Genomic DNA, 18225 nt, shown 5'->3' with positions numbered 1-18225 from the left:
AGCAAGTTTCTCTTGAGTTGTGGGAGATATAGAACATGATCCAGAAGAAAGTCTGGAAGACCAGGCAGTTTAAGCCTGATTGTGCCAAGCCCTGATGGCTTGATTTTTGACTGATCTGCAAAGTATACTGCTCCATCAACATTGTCAGTGAAATATTCAAAAAAATCTTTCCTATGAGTCATATGACAGGTTGCTCCTGAATCAAGCAACCAATCATTTTTCGAAGAAGCAAGTGAAGCATTAAACAAATCTTCATTTACTCCAATGTTACATTGTGCCTCAATATAGTGAGCGGATTCAGGTGCTTTACCTTTGTTTGTGTCATCAGTTTTACCTTTCTGCTGATTTCTTCTCTGCTCAATTTTGTCCCATGGTAGCTTGCATGTAGAAGCATCATGTGATCCATTTCTTTTGCAGCGAATGCAATGCAGATTTGCCTTTTCTGCTTGAGAATGTCTGCCCCCCCTGCCTCTGAAGTATCTTCCTCTTCCTCTTCGTCCACTTCTTCCTCTTGTAGAATCTTGAGCAGGATGCTTTTCTTTATGAGCAATGCAAACAGTCTCTTCAGAAGATTCAAGGACTGTTTTCTTTCCAAAGGCTTTCTCTCTTTCAGCAAACTTTTTCACAAGAGACTCAAAGGTTATGTCTTTAAGATTTCCATTTGCTTGTAAAGACTCAAGATAATTGGAGTAGGTAGGATAGAGTGCTTTGAGAAAGGCAATAAGAGAGATATCCAGCTCAACCTTAGTGAAAGGCAATAAGAGAGATATCCAGCTCAACCTTAGTGGATTTAATATCATGCATTATAGACTTTATTTCAGATGCAAGAGCAAGGGGATCATTATTTTTCAGTTCAAGAGTGAAGAGTTTAATCATGAGTTGAACAACTTCAAGTGCAGAATGTGAATCATAGAGTTCTTTCAGCTTTTGTAAAGCTTCAAAGGCAGTGGAATAGGATGAAATATGACGACTTACTTCTTCATTTACAGATGCTGCGATCAATGCATAGGCTTTGCTGTTCTTGTTTTCCCAAATGACAAGTTCTTTATCTGATGTAGGCTGCACAGGGTCTTTGTCTTCTTCTCCGACACACACTCCTTTCCACAACTCATTGTAGATGAGGGTGTGTTTTACCATCCGAGACCATTCAGAATAGTTCTCCTTGCCAGTGAGAACTATTCCTACCATAGAAATGATTGAATGCATTCTGTAAAAAAAACTTCTGCTAAAAAAAACTTCTGCTGATAAGAAATTTCTGCTGATAAAAAACTTTTACTGATGTACAGTGAAATTGTACTCAAAAGATTTCTGTGGGAAATAACTTTGGTTGTTTAAAAATAATCAGTCATTCACCGCGAGCTCTACAAAGTTGGAGCAGCAACGGTATTAACCGCGAGCTCTACAAAGTTGGAGCAGCAACGGTATTACAATTTCAAAGTTCACTGAAAAGACTAAAAAATCACCATAAATCCCTTTGATTCTCTAGACCTGAGCCCATAACCAGATTGACTCTCAGCCCTTACAAAAACCCCCGCATTATGGAATAATGTCAGATACCATACTCTACATTTAGGCCCTTACAATTGGTGTACAAGTAAGAATAATCTCACAATTTGTCACATATTCCAGTTCAGTATAATTTCAACTATCAAGTTCTCTTGAGAATGGATATTAAACGACTTCAAATGACATCGTGAATTTAATGCCCACTCAATAGGCGCAGCATGCTTTCAAAGATGGATTACATAGCCCCCTTACAATCTTACTGACTCATACAAAATCATCAGCCTCAAAATCCAAAGCATTGCGCAGTCATAACATAGCAGAAAGCATTTCACTTACTCCAGTAACAAAGGTGTCTAATGGGAAGCTCGAGGCACACTACAAATTACTTTCGACATAATTTGAGCTGAATGAATACCTCGCTAAAAAACATTTCTGCGTTGCTGATCTTCTTTTCTACATGGAGTCGTTTCCAATGTTGGAGTCGACATCTCAAACATCTACAATATCAATCGAAGAGAAAGGAATTTGATACCAGCAAGGGAATGTTCAATTAAATCTGCATCATCACTTGCGCCCACGCATATTAACTTCTCTTGACTTCGCATATCCTTGCTGTCGTGGGTTCGGCCCCTTCTGGACGGCTCTTCCTCAGGCCATTTTGGCACGGTCGTTGTTATCACCAAATTACCAGGTGTAGCCGAGTCGGAGTCTCAGAAACGCACATTCAGATTTCCAAAACGCAAATTCAGATTTCCAAAACGCACATTCAACAGCGCATAACTATGGACAGTGCGCAGTCTCAGGACAGAGGCGCTCAGGACAGAGGGCGCAGTCTCAGGACAGAGGCACGCAGTCTCAGGACAGAGGGCGCAGTCTCAGGACAGAGGGGCGCAGTCTCAGGACAGAGGCACGCAGTCTTAGGACAGAGGGCGCAGTCTCAGGACAGAGGGCGACTATTTTTAGAACCTGGGACCTGTGCTTTGATACCATGTCAGGCCAGGGTAACTCCAGAATGAGCGGAAGAAAAACTGATGTCAAATTTCATTAGAGAACTATTGTATATTTATATACAAGAAGGAGACGGAACAGTTCATCTTCTTGATGACTGTTCACGTTCCAGTTCACCCATCCGTTGAGGATTAGGTGTCAACAATTAGAAAGAGAAAAAGCAAAGGTTCAAAGAGCTTTGACATGTTTTACAAATGAGTGGGTAGATTGTGGGGTATCCATTGTATCAGATGGGTGAACAAATATTAGAAACCAACATTTGATAAATGTTCTTGGTGTTTCTGCTAGTGGTGCAATATTTGTTACATGTCATGACTCCTCCTCCATCAGTGCATCTTCACAAAACATTGCAGATCTCCTATTGCAATCAATCAAAGATGTTGGTCCGAATAATGTGGTTCAAGTGATCACAGAAAATGCAGCAAATTGTAAGGCAACAGGAAAAATTATTGAGCGTACTCATCCACACATCTTTTGGTTTGGGTGCCTGGTTCACACATTGAACCTTTTGATGCGTGATATTGTGAAGCATAAAGAATGTGGGTGGATTAATGAGCTTTAGAGGAGAGGAAAGCAACTCATTAAATTCATCATAGGGCATACAAGGGTAAACTACTTCTATGGCACTTACTCCAAGTTGCAGTTGCTTAAACTTGCAAAGACAAGATTTCCCAGTTATTACCTCACCTTTAGGCGGCTAGTGAAGTTGAGACAAGCTTTAACTAATATGGTATGTGCTGAAACATGGGATGAAATTAACACTGATAGAGATGGTGCTAATGTAGCCAAGGACACTTTTCTTGACATGTACTTTTGGTCACTGGTTAAATATGTTTTGCAATTCACCAAACCAATTTATTACATGATCAAGTTTGGAGATTCAGATCGACCAATAATTGGGGAGGTGAATGAGCAAATGGATAGCATGTTGGGGTAGATTAAAGACATTGTTGACACTAGAGATATCACCTTGCACAATTATATTTGTGTAGAGGTGGAAAACCGATGGGAAATGCTAAATGTTCCATTGCATGCATTAGCATATGTTTTGACACCTAAATACTATCATCTATCATGGATTTCAACACCAACACTTGGGGGGGGGGGGGGTTAAGCGGAAGCAGGAGAAAACCACACCAAGATCAAGAGGTTCACAAAAAATATGTGATTGCCATGGTACGGAGACAGTTGAGCAACTATACGCTTAACACTGGTCCATTTGGGAGCATGCATGCAATTAGAGATCGAGAGACTTTTTCTTCTCTTGAGTGGTGGAACATGCATGGAGGGGCTACTCCACTTCTGCAGACTTTGGCATTGCGGGTGCTATCACAGGTGGTAAACACTTCTTCTGCAGAGAGGTATTGGAGCTCTTATTCTTTCATCCACAGCGTTAAAAGGAACAGGTTGAGTTTAGACCGGGCAGAGAGCTTGGTTTATGTTCATTACAACTTGCGATTGTTGTCCCATTATTGTGATGATGCAAAGACTAATAAAGACCTTAAGATTTGGGACAAGAATCTAGAGGAGCCCAATTTGGAGGATGGAGTGTTGTGATTAGAGCAATTAGAGGATGCTCTTATCCAGGTATGTCCATTGTGGTATGAATTTTCCTTATAAAGCATTTCTCTAATTCATGTTTTTAATTTTTTTTGTTAACTAGTGTTTTTTTTTATGAATTTTTTGAGCGATTCCAGGATGATGATGATCGTGTTGAGATGCCACCCCCATCTGGTCCCTTGGTTCCTAGGTTCCATGGTTCAACACCAACAACAGGGGGTTCGTCTTCATCAGTTTTAGTGCCACTGCCACAACTTCCACAGGCACCATCTTCTTCATTGCCACCACGTGGAGGCTCGCCGCCACGTTCTCTTCGTGGTGGAAGGAGGAGAGATTAGTAGATATATTCACAATTTACTACTTTGTCATAGATTAATCATTAGACTTGTAGGCTTGTGAATTTGAACCTTTTTTGTCTTGGCGGTCACCAAGTGACATATTTTGTAAACATTATTATTTGAATTTTGGACATGACAGATGTTGACAGTTGCTGACTTGCTAGATAAATCATAATATGCTCTATGTTTTATGTTCTATAATATGCTTAAATGTTTTATGTTTTATAATATGCTTAAAATTTTTATGTATGTTTGTAATTGCTAGCATATAGATGGTTGATGTACATACTAGTAACTACAATGGAATCATGGATGCCATATCTATCTTGATTTATGAAAAAATATGCATGTTTTTATGTCTTCTACAACTAATTTGGTATTTGGGATGTTTGTTTTGAGTATAAATGCAAAAAACTATACAAATATATATATATATATATAGTAGACGCTTCTGCAGACACTTCGCTTCCTATATTTTTGGATAATGATGCTTCTGCGTCCCCGCTTCCAAGAAATGTCCTCGTTTTGTCCCCGCTGCATGCAACATTGGTCCTAATCCAATCCTTCACATTGCTTCAGATGGTCCCTCCGAGTTTGACTATATGAGCACAAACTCTTCTTAGAGGTTGTGAATCTGCCTGGGCTGAAGTGGCCTTCGGAACCCTTCTACACTTATCTCAGCATGTTATGGGTGACTGCAGGGCTACTACAGGACATGGCCAACCTTCCAAAAAGCCTTAGGATAAACCAAGAAGTGATGTTCAACCTCGGAGATAACATATCAATTTATTACAAGGAGAATCCACATATGTTTAACTTCATAATTCCGATCTACTTCAAGATGGTGTCTCAGGCAAATTCATGATACTTCAAAGGGAGTGCAGACACCTTAGGAAGATGGCGTCTTGCCTTGGCGAATCTGGGAGTGAATGTTTTAGATTAATTGCATCTTGCCTTAATGAACTTCGATTTGTGCCAGAATAACTTGTGCGAATTGACTTTGGACTCGGTTAGGGCATACCTCAGGAAGATGGCATCATGCCTTAGTGAAATCAGGATTGCGAATGTTTTAGATTAATTGCGTCTTGCCTTAATGAACTTCAGACTGTGCCAAAATAACTTTTGTGAATTGACTTTTGGACCCAATTAGGGCAGCACTTGGCTTAAGTGGACTTTGCTGCTTGATCAAGGCATTGATAGTCACAGATTCCACAAGTAGCCTTTGCTATTTGTGTGGAGAGAATCTTCAATAGACACAGAGAAGAAATGACCTTCGCTGCCTGGAAACTGAGCTCGTTGACATAGTAAATAACCACAAAGCACTGCTTCTTGAGATAGTTAGAACCCTGTTGGTAGAACAAGGAAAATGACTAGGTAGGGTGGGATCACCTCCATCGAAACTAGTCCAAGAAGAAAGATGGGGTCTTAAAAACGTCAGAGCATTAGGCTCAAAGCCAGACAGAGATAAGTGATCTAATTCAATGATGATCAAATGAATCTAACCCAATTGTATTTATAGATTTCCTTGAGGGTTTTTTTTCTCCTTAATTAATTGAGTGAGGTTCACACCAAACCCCAACTTTGGGCTTTTTCGCCCTCACTGCCCCAAAACTTGCCCTCCACTGCCCACACATTGGGTATTTTAGGGTTTTCCCATTATCGAGGACTATAGCCCAATGTTTTAAAACTCTGGTTCCGACTCCGACTCGACCGAGGGTCGACTCCGACTTCGACTTGGTATTAACTCGGCTGGCTTGATTTCAGTGACTCGGTCGTTGTAAAAAATACATTAAATATTTATTTTTTAAACACATAATTTTAAAGATTTTCATTCATGTTTCCAAACACACAGCATTAGAATATAGATAGAAGACAACATATGATCAAAGTAGGCTCATGAATATATCCATTATATCAAAATGGCACCCAGTGCACTGTCCAATACATACACGATGATGATATAGAGATCAAAACAAAAACACATAACCAAGGAGGCTATAAATGGCCTCTACAACAAAAGTCTGTGACCAATACTACTGGCTACTGCTAGAGTTGCCAACATCATCTGGCTCAGTGTTACTTGGGAGCGAGAGCGAAAGTGGGGAGCGAGAGCGAAAACGGGAGCAGGAGCGACATTTTCAGAAGCTCCCGGTTTGGGAGCGAATCCCGGAGGAGTTCGACAACCAATGTCACTAACATCAAGGTACATAGAGGGATTGGTGCTCTTGATTAAATACAAGTTCCATACCCTAATACATGACAAAATTCAATGGAAACATTGCAATCCCCCAATCTTGAAACACTGAAAAATTGATAAGTCTGCTGGATTTTGAATGAAATTTAAAATTCTACTTTCTCCATATGAAATCCAATGAGGTCGGAACCACTCTCAAACATCTTGAGTCATTTCATGGTAATGTTAAAAATTTAAGTAAAAGTGACATTCTCCTTAAGTAAAAGGATGAAAATGAAGATTAAGGAGAATGTCACTTTTACTTTAAGAATTTAACATTACCATGAAATTTGAATAGCATATCAATACTAGGAGAGGGGAATGGACCCCAAAGACCAAAAAACCAATTAATAAAACCATTTGGAGTCCCCCACACTCAGAAAAACATAAAAAAAAAAATTGCGTTTTTGGGGTTTATTGGCCGCATGAAGTGACCCGGCCGAGTTGATACGGACTCGGCCGACCGAACCGGTTCGACGGCCGAGTCGCAAATTTTTTTACCAGCTCGGACCAACTCGACCGAGTCGGTTTCGAGCCGGCTGACTTTTAAAACGCTGCTATAGCCTATGGGGATTATTAGTTTTGATTGATTTGGTAGCATCAAACAGATATTCTATATTTTTGATTTGTGTCTAAGAGGCTAAGGAACACGAGATCTCCAAAACCCAAAAAAGGTTTCGCGAGATAAGCTTGTGAAACACCTTAATTAAATTAATTAGCCATAATTTAAATATTTCCTAAGTCTAACTTAGGAAAAGTGGTTAATTAAAGTGAATTAATTAAGGAGATCGACTTATGCTCTAGAGACTTCCAGAAAATCACACGGATCAAGTCTGAGATGATCTTAGCTGTTGATGAGGATCTAATCATGGCCGTTGAAGCTCCAACGAGAGATTATAAGAGCAAGTCGATGGGATGGAGAAAGACACAAGAGGGGAGCGAGTTACCTTGGCAGATCGAGCTATCCAATTGTAGTGATTCAACAAGGAAGAGAGTTCAAGCTAGAGAAGGAGAGCATCAATGATTGAGGGAGTAACAAAGGAGAATTCTGGAGAGTTTCCCAGTAGTTTTCCAGTGCCGGAGAGGCAGGAAAAGGGAGGCCGAAATTATTCTGCAGAGAGGCTGAGTAGCCAGTGTGAGTAGCCAAAAAACTAAGTGTGAGTGCCAGAAAGAGGGTCGTTTTAGTTGCTGAACGCCGGGAGATCACCCAAAAAGCAGAGTGAGGTTGAGAAACTCAGTTAGAGCTGAGTAATAGGTTGTACTAAGTCCCAGGCCAAGTAGTGTGAATTCCAGGCACGTCGAGTTGCCATTGAGAGGGTTCAAGCAGGCCAGAGGGAGGTTGAGTTGATTGTAGAAGGGAGAAAGTTTCTCCAGTTGATTTTGTTAGATTATTTCCAGAGGGATTGCCAGTTGGGCATCCAGTTGTAATAATTTCCTAATTGCTGCATAATAAAATAAACCCTCATCTGCTGTACTGGTTTTCCCTTCGGGTTTTATCGGGGATGTTAGTCCAAAAATTATTGTGTTCATTTTTTATGTGTGTGCATCTATTTCTCAGTTCCTGATTTTATTTTCCACAACGTATTTTATGGTGAAGATTGCAATTGTGAATTATTCAATAATTGCTATAAACAATTAAACTACTAATAGTTAGGAGAATAATATCTAGTAATTGCAATCAAGGAAATTTTACAGGGATCGATAGGCTAGTTTGTCCCTTGGGGACATTACAATATGAATTCTCACCCATCTTGCAAGAGCACATGAATGAAGGTGGGATTCCGATCAAAAGGTACTTTATTCATTTTTTAATCGGGTGCTTATGCTTGTTTGTATTTTGGGCTTTTGGCATGGATTATGGGGTGACCTGGAAGAAGGAGGGATATTGACGTGATCTTGTTCCTTCACCTTAAATGGTGGGTTAATCTTCAACCCTAGTCTAGTGGGACCTCCCCTAATGGCCCAATGGGTATAGGAGGGGCACTACTTGGGAAGCCCTGATTGAGATAACGTGTTCCATCTATCCCGACTCCATACTTACCACTTTCCATCTTACATTACGAGCCCTATGTTCCACCTCCATTCTTCGAGTTCAACTGACCATTGGTTCTTTGGAATTTGGCACCCATACATCCTCATACTTGGGTAGGGCCTGAAACTTGGCCTTGGGAGGTTGATGCAGCTAAAAGGAAAAAGCATATATTGGCCACAAGCAAAATAAAAGAAAGAATATTAAAATGCAAAGATGGTTGGGACATACACATTAGCATGTGGGCAAAATCCTAGCATGAGCTCTACCTCACCCCTTATGGCCATCACCCAGTTCCTGGGTGTTAATTTTTGGTAGCATCGGAAGTGCTCTAGCCTTTAAAATTGGTGGAGAGGCTAAGGCACATGAGTTCTAAAGAACACAGAAATTGTTTGGTGAAATTCCACCCGGAATGTATTTTATTAAAATAATTAATATTTTTAATGGGGTTCCTAAATCTAAACTTAGGAAAATTTAAATATTAATGGGTATTAATCAAAATATGGGTGAGAATGATCTAGAAGGCGATCAAGTCATGTTTTAATCTTAGCCGTTGATTAGAGACTTAATTTCAGCCGTTGAAGACTCAACAGGAAAAGTATAAAATGGAAGCTTGGGGTTCATTTGGAAACACACATGGAGAGATTGAGGAAATCAATTTTCTGAGATGAGAAGTTCTTAGGAGGAAAATCGATTGGGGAGATCTTGCAGCTGAGGGGCAGTGAGAATTCGGAAGAGGACTTTCCAGAAAATACAGAACAAAGAGGCGGAGAGAGCTTGCAAAGAGGCAGCATAGTAGCCGGGAGAGTTGACGCAGAAAAGCTGTCTGTCACGCAGAATCCAGAACTGCCAGAATAGCCGAAACTGCAGGAACAACTGAGAGAGGTGACGCAGAGGTCAGAGAAGGTGAAGCAGGGCTGACGCAGAGCCAACGCAGAAATAGACAGGATTAGCCAGTGTTGTGCTGGATCAGCCAGAATTCTGTCGGGTAAAGTGAGGTGAAACCCACTTAGATTTTTCACCAATATTTTCTTTGTAAAGGATTGCTAGATGAGAATCCTAGATTTGTATTCAGATATTTCTCTTGCATAATAATAAACCCTCAGAACTGCTGCATCGGTTTCTCGCATTGGGTTTTCGAGGACTATTGTGTCCAAAAATAAGTGTGTCCTATGTATCTTGTTCTTTGCTCTGTTTACTGTTTCATGAGATCAAATATTTAATTAGTGTAGGCTGCAAAAGTAATTTGCTTCAGTATTTAGAAGAATAACTTGATGAATGTAATTTAAAAATTAAGTAGCTAAAGTAGATTCAGATTTGCTGCAGTAGGGGTTCCTTCGAGTCTATGAATTTTCACATTGAGCACCATATTGCTCCGATACATCTTGAATGGAACCCTTGCATGTTCCAACCTCGATGGGCAATGAATTGCATCATTATTGAGGGGTAACACAACTACTATAGATCATACAAAGCACTAACCCTTTGAGCTATGAGTAGTAATACAAAGAAAAATCAAGAAAAAGTAAAGGGCACCCAAGACGGGTGGAAAAACAAAGGCAAGGTTGTTAATTCATGCAACCACGATTGCTCCCTCCTCACATCCATACACTTAGGATGTGGATCCTCATCATGTTGGTCCCTTTCAGTGTGGCATTTGGCCATGAAGTCTTTTCCCCTCCGTTACCATCATGGTTCACATAACACTTATTGATTGAAGGGTGGACTAAGGAAATGTCACTTCCCCTTGGGGGTTGGAAACACCTAATAGGGTGGTCCTTTAGCCACTCCTACCTAGGGAGGAAACACCATTGTGAGTTCAAAGCCCCAAATTTGGAAGGGAAACCTTGTTTGAAGTGTCAAATAGCCCTTTACTCTCAAGCTTGGTCCACTGAGATGCAAAAATGATTATTGTACCTAATGATTTGCTTGCTAGACTTTGTGATGTGATTGTTAAGTGGTTCCACAACCATGACTTGGGCACCTTAACTAGAACCTAGGCCTTCAAAGAAGCATATTGACACCCACAGGTGAAGCATTGAGAGCCATGGGACTCCAAGTAGCAGCAGAGCATCACACACACCCTTGGGCACCTCTAACACCCACAACATTTTGGCACTTTCCCCTACATTTGATGACTTTTGGGATCATGCAGCTGGACCTAGTAGGCCCCGAATCAACTTAGCACTTCATGAGGGATGGCAGCTGATCTAGGGCCTAGATGAGGATGGTCTCACTCCTTGAGACATGGGAGGGCTAGCACCACCTTGGAAGCCCTCAACGTTGGAGCAAAGATTAACACTATGGCCATTTGGAGACCCATGAGACCACTTTTGTGCCCCATGTTGGATTCTGGGCCCATAGAGAGATTTTGATAAATCTTTGAGGGCCAACCCTCAGAGGCTGATTTTTAGAGGCTTCTACACCTTGCTTGGCTCAAAAGCCTCAACGCATGCAAAAGAAAGCTCAATGCATGGATGGCGTCAGCACTTATAGCCCTATCACTTGCACGTGTGGGCAATTTATGTGAATTTTCATCTAAGCTAGTGGGTTGGCTTGTGACCCAATGCATCATTATGAATTAACTTGTTATCTTAGGGTCTTTAGGCTAAAATAGATATTGTACCTCATATAAATAGAAGAGAGGACTATTCCATTTTCATCATCATCACTTGGATATTTTAGCCTCATTTAGGAGAATTTCGACCTCTTTGTCTTGTGGAGGAAATTGGATCTATGAATGCATTTTGATATTTGGAGCTTCTTGTTTGTCTTTGGAGCTATTATCTTGGATCGATGGATGCAATTTCATGCATGTTATCTTGTAACCAAGCATTTTGTTGGATAAATATTTTATTTATGTCTAATGTATAGAAGAGTGTTGCACGACTCGTACTCGTATAAGACTTGTCTAGCTAATGATTCGGTGACTCGTATAAGAATTGGGAATGACCCGTGCAAGACACGTACAAGACTTGGCAAAATACATTTTCCCTTCCCCTCCACTTGATCTAAAAAAGAAAGAAAAAAATCGAAATTTGCTGCTAGGGACGGGTCTTGTTGACCATGTACATGTCAACAGTCCAAGAAGCAGGGTATAAAGCAATAGCCAAATCTCTGGAGGCGTCACACATATGCCCGTAGTGTAGGAGGATACAAGCAATATGAAAGCAAGTCCCATCACCAACTCCGGCCTTTGGAGTTTTGGTGGTTGGAATCGATTTGTAGTAGTCCCACCCATGTTCATTGTAATCCCAAATTGTGCAAATTATTGTAAAAATTGATTCTAGTATGACTATTTTTGTAACAACACCTAGGTAAGCCTATGATTCTTCTCAAAGGGTTTCATCCTAGACAGTTTTTTAACCTCACCAAATTATCTGTGTTTGTAAACATAGATAATTGGCAGGGTTTTTCTCACAGATATACCCCAAAGCTAGGGTGGAGCTCACTGACGAGGTCTTAGGTGAGTCCTAGTGTTAATTGAGTCTATGTACTTTATCATACTAGATCACGTGTCTTGAGTCGCAAAATTTGGTTGAGTCTTAAGATTCTGAGTCTATGTGTAATTTCCCTTTCTAAGGGTTGATTTGTAATATCTTATCTAGGAATATTTTTGGTGAATGGTTCCTCATAATTAGAACATTATTACCAAGATATTTTCTAGACACACTTAGAGGGTGGAAAAGTAATTAATCCCCTCTTGAGTCTTTTTAATTTTAACTTTTAGCAAAAATAAAAAAATTAAAATTACCTAGAAATTATCCAAAAAATAAAATGAAGGGAAAATTAATTACCCTCCAAGTAGAAAATTCATCAAAAAATTATTTGAGGTTATTTTTAAGGAAAATATTTAAGTCAAAATAAAATGTCTCATGTCCAAGGCAGAAGGACCCAGTGGATAAATTTGTTGGGGCCAAAGAAGACTATTTTCCAGCAAATCGAATTTTTTGGACCAAGCAGTTGAGAATTTTGCACAAGTAATGATAATTCTATTTTTTGGAGGTCCTCTAGTGGTCCAGAAGTCAAAGTTTGACCCCTCCAGCACAATGAACAAGGAAGGTCAAATTTTTGGAGATTTGTGCCAGCTAATCAAGGGTTCAAATTTTTTCATCTAGGATCAAGCCATGGATCGATGCAACTAGCCGTTATTTCCACTTGGAGGGGTTATTCCCTCTCATTTTTCTATATAAGGAAGCTCTCAAGCTTGTCATTGTATCTTGCTGTTGTTGAAATATGTAACTAGGTTTGGTCTTTATAATAACATATGTAATCATGATTGTAGGTATTTGACGTAAAAAGAAAATAAATTTATTATTGTTGTTCTTGAGCAGTGTGGAAAAAGTCGTGATAAAATCGACAAAGTTTGATATTTTGGGCTGGTTGATTTGATCAACGGATTTTTTGGCGATTTTTTCGGAAACGAAAAATTGCGATGTTATCGTCAGAGTTTTATCGAGAGTCAAACCAAAAAATTGTGAAGCCCGCCCAGGCCGTGGATAAGTGAGGGAAAGGGCCGAAAATCACGTTCATTTTCACTCTTCTTTCTGCCATTCATCCCTGTGGAGAGAGGAGGTGTTTGCCATTGCCCAAGAGGAGCAGATTTACTAGTTTTGTGGTGTGGATTTGGAGATTTGTCCACTGCTCAACGTGAGAGACTCAAGGTGCCAATTTTCTACTGGCAGGTATATATTTTAATTTCTTTCTCAGTCTTTGTCACACAAATGGCTTCTTAAATCTTTCTATTAGTTTGTTTTTAGCATATTTTTGCTTAGAAATTTGAATCAAAACATTGTTTAGAATCTAGATTGAACCAAAACTTCAAAATGTTTAGATACTTTACATGTTTCAACTTTCAAGAATAAAGAATTCAAACCCTTGTTTAGTGAATCTTAGTGTGTTCAAGTGAGTGAGAATAGGCATTTAAAATTTAAAATCAACAATTACATTTGCGTTTGCTTCGTATGTGATGGGCAATTTTTAATTTTTTTCAATTTTTTGTGTGTCCTAGGTTCAAATTCAAGTTCAAAGTTTCAAACAAAATGCAGAGGAATTTGGAACCTATGTGGGGATATGGTGAACTTGATCCTATACCCGAATGTGGGGGGGGGTCAATAGAATGTATTTGACTTGCAAGTTGTGTGGCAAGCATATGTTAGGGGGTGTCAACATTAAAATTCCATCGGGGACAAATTCTGGGGCAAAGATAGAACTTTGCTGAAATCTAACTCCAGAAATCATTTGACAGGCTATTAAATCATTGATGGATAAAGGGGAGGGCAAAGACATTAGGGCAACGGTAAAAATCCAACTTGTAGGGGCCTCAAGGGTGGGGGGCAGTGAGAGTGGTTCTTCAACATCACATTCCACACCCACATGTCCCAACCCCTCAACTTTCTCATCTTTTTTTGTTCTAAGAACCACACCTGGTGTACAACTTGGCATCAATCGACCCTTAGAAAAAGGAAAAGGCAGAAGTTGACAAGTTGGTCAGTAAGTGTCTTCTATGGAGTGATGTTCCTTTCAACATTGCCAAGACCAACCCATTCTACCAACCTATGTTTGATGTTGTTGATGCTGTTGTTGTTGTTGGCCTAGGCTACAAAGCCCATACCTTTGCAGAGTTGAGAGGGCCTCTTTTTCAAAATGAAAATGTTGATTCCACTACTAGATTGGAGGAGTTTAGGGCATCACGGGAACACACTGGATGCATAGTCATGTCAGATGGTTGGACTAACCGGAAGGGTAGACCGTAGGACCCTTCTTAACTTCTTGGTTAGTTGTCTCAAGGGGACAATGTTTATGAAATTTGTTGATGCTTCTGCATACATTAAAGATGCACGTTTATTATGTGAGTTGTTGGACATCTTCATTCAGGAAGTAGGTCCACAAATGTTATCCAACTCATAATGGACAAGGCTGCAAATTATGTTGCTGCTAGCAGGTTACTTATGGAGAGGTATCCTAACTTGTTCTTGACACCTTGTGCCGCTCATTATATTGACTTGATGTTGGAGGATATAGGTAAGATTCCTCTTGTGAGGGATATTGTTGAATCATCCAGGAGCATAACAAAATTTATATATAATCATGCATCTGTGCTTAGCTTGATGAGAAGATTCAACAACAACAAAGAGTTGGTGCGTCCTGCCATTACATAGTGTGCCACTACTTTCATATCTCTTCAATCTTTGTTGAATTCTATTTGGGATGTGAAGAGCATGTTTCTTTCACAAGATTGGCGTGCTTTATCTATTAGCTGCAAACCAGAGGGAGAGGGCATATGCAAACTAGTTTCATATGATCAAAGCTTTTGGGTAGGAGTAGAGGAGGTGTGTGCCATTTCAAAACCTTTGGTAAGGGTTCTTCGGTTGGTTGATGGAGACAAGCCCGCAATGGGCTACTTGTATGAGGCCATGGATAGGGCCAAAGAAGCCATTTGTGCCTATTATGAAGATAAGGGAGACGAGGGGTTAGAGAAACAACAGTTGGTATGGAGAGTGATGGAACAATACCCTGCATCGCCCCATTCATGCTGCAGGTATCTACCTCAACCCCACATTTTCTTACTCCTGTGGTTTCAGATTTGATGCGAGGTGATGGATGGATTCCTCACTTGTGTTGAGAGGATGGTGGCATCTGAGCAAGAACGTGAAGAAATTTCTAAAGAAATGGAGATATATAGGATGGCAGGTGGCACATTTGGTTTTACCATGGCTATTAAGAATAGGACGACCAAAATGCTAGGTAAGCTTCAGTTTGTTTCAACTTTCAAATTTCATAATTCATTGTCTCTTCATAATTTGCTTCAAGTTTAGAATTTCAATGTTTTAACTTTTTTTTTTTTTTCTTTTTTTTTATGTTTCTCATTTTTCTTTTAACTTGTAGATGCTTGGTGGACAAGCTATGGTGGCAGAGTACCCCATCTCCAAAAGCTTGCCATTCGAGTGCTCAACCAAACATGCAGTTCCTTTGGGTGTGAGTGCAACTGGAGTGTATTTGACAAAATACACAACAAAAAGCGCAATAGGTAAAAAAATTTCGAATTAAATTTTTGAATTCATTTTATTATTTTTAATATTTAAATTTTCTAAGTACTAATTTACAATCTATGACCCTAATACAGATTGGAGTCCCAACGCCTCAATGACATGGTCTACGTCTACTACAATCTCCGATTGTGGGTGAGACAACTTCAGAAAACTCCTGATGTGGAAGCCATCTCATTGGACAATATTGATACCACTGCTGCATGGAGGGTTGAGACTGAGAGGCCTGTCATGGACTCGATCCTTGATTGGTTAGATGTGGATCCAAAGGCACTAGAGGCAAAGGAGGTAGCAATTGCAGGGGAGGGAGAGCTAGAGGTAGAGGAGGAGGAGGAGCAAGGTTAGGAGGCAGAGCAGGAGGAGGAGGTGACACCATCTAGGATGGGCAGCAACAGAGGACAGAGGCCACCTCTTTTTTTTTGCTTCTAGAGGACGACAAAGTCCATTTGTAGCCCCAGGGGCAGGGCCTTCTTCCTCTAGAGGAAAAGGCAAAGCCATTCCCTATTCTCGTAAAAGGGGCAGAGGATCTCAGTGACTGATTACTTTATGGCATGTCAATGACTCGTGATATACATTTATTATATTTTTTATTGATATTTTGATTCTTGAGAGTTGAGGTTGAGTCAAGACTCAAGATTCAGGACTTGATTCACTAATTTGATATGTGATAAAGCACTAGACTTCATTAACATATTACATATTAGCTTTCTTTTCATGTTTACGTGGAAATGCATTTATTTGATGTTGTGGATACTTTAGATGCTAAATTTAAAAACAAATGAATATTTTTGTATTTTTTAAAATTCGCGAAGTTTTTGCCAAATTTTTCAAAACCTCCAGACTTTAACGACTTTTTCAATTTCTGGACCTTTGTTGATCTATTTCGGAGGTTGAATTTTTCCACATTGTTCTTGAGGCATGGCTTTCATGCTGAAGGGAAATTATTTTTAGGTCAAGAACCCATTGAGTGCTTCTAGGGCTTGTCATTTAGTCTACAAGTCAATTGAGTCGTTGTCATGTATTGAAAGCCCATTTGGGCATGTTACATATTGTAATTTTTTTTTATTTGAGTCAAAATAGAGTCAAAAGGCCCTCCAAGACCTTATTAAGATGCAAGCAACAAGTCAGGCTATTAAACAGTGACAAGTCGGCCTAGGGACAGTGACAAGTCGACCTACTAAATGTGACAAAAAGCCTTTATAAAGGACTCTATCTCATTTGCAAAGGAGATCATCCAAGCAACTCATGGAAGTAGAAGAAGAAAGAAAAATAACTAACGAAGAAAAGAGAGAAACAATGAAAAGGAAAGCGAAGTTTTAAGGATTGTTAATGGGCTATAACTTCTTCCACATGCACGAAAAACTAGGGCATCCACTGCAGAAGAAAGACTGAATTACAGTTATACCAAGGAGCCAAAATTTGGTGTCAAGATAGTTTAATTTGCAGGCTGAGATCTTGAGGAGAAGAAGCCTAGTCAAGCGAAGGCGTAAAAGGACCCAAATTGACAAATACTTGTCACACGTGCGAAAGTCACAGAAAAGTACAGGGAGTAGAGAACTGTAGGAAGAAAGGCCGAAGTTACAGTCTAGTGTTGCAGTGCCGAAGTTGAGAACAAAGAAGAAGTTGGCAACAACATCAAGGCAATGTTGACTTGGTTTGACTTGGCAAGAAAAGGAAAAAGTTTGACTTGGTCTTGGAGGGGTCTTAGTCAAGGGTCAAAGGTCTTGGAATTTGTCATTTGAAGTTCTATAAGAAGAGTTCTTGTGGGTTTTCCTCTCAAGAGGAGAAGTTTTGGCCCTGACTAATATCCTATATCTTGTGTCATCTTATCTCATTGTTCTTTATGGTTTTGTAGTTGTTTGATGATAAGAACATAATATTAACAATGGAAAGAAAAGGTTAATCAAGTTAAATTTAAAAATATATCTCAAACAGTTATTGAGATAAGAGAAATCACCTAATTTGTTGCCGCTAGATTTCTCAACATGGTATCAGAGCTAAGGTGACAAGACAAGAAAAGGCAACTTGAAGAAGGACCATCAAAAGGAGTATCAAGAAAGGTCAAAGACATTAAAGAGGACATCATACCATCAAGAAGGGATACACAAGGGCCGAGTACAAGGAAATCATCAAGAAGGACTAACCTACTCATCATCAAAAGGAAGGAACTAAGGAATATCAAAGAAGGCCTCAAAACCCTAGCTCATTTAAGAAGGGTTCTACACTCAAAGAATTCTTGGAAAGATCATACAAGGAAAAGAGAGACCTCAAGGACCCTACCTCCACTCAAAGAAGGACTACACATTTGAAGCATCTTGAAGTCTCCATTTCAAGGAAGCAAGAAGAGGCGTTGCCATCATCATCAAAGGAATCAAGGTGTTCTCCCTCTATTTGAATCAAGAATCTCATCACAAGCATATTTGAAGAAGGACATCTCTAGAAGAAGCATTGTCATCTTCAAGGAAGCAAACATCATCATCAAAATCAAGAAGGCATCAAGTT

The sequence above is a fragment of the Pinus tabuliformis genome, chromosome 8, assembly GCF_031772625.1.
Source record: "Pinus tabuliformis cultivar Carrire ecotype Pingquan chromosome 8, CPIR1, whole genome shotgun sequence".
NCBI classification, from domain to species: Eukaryota; Viridiplantae; Streptophyta; class Pinopsida; order Pinales; family Pinaceae; genus Pinus; species Pinus tabuliformis.
Note: the sequence above shows the minus strand (reverse complement) of the source record.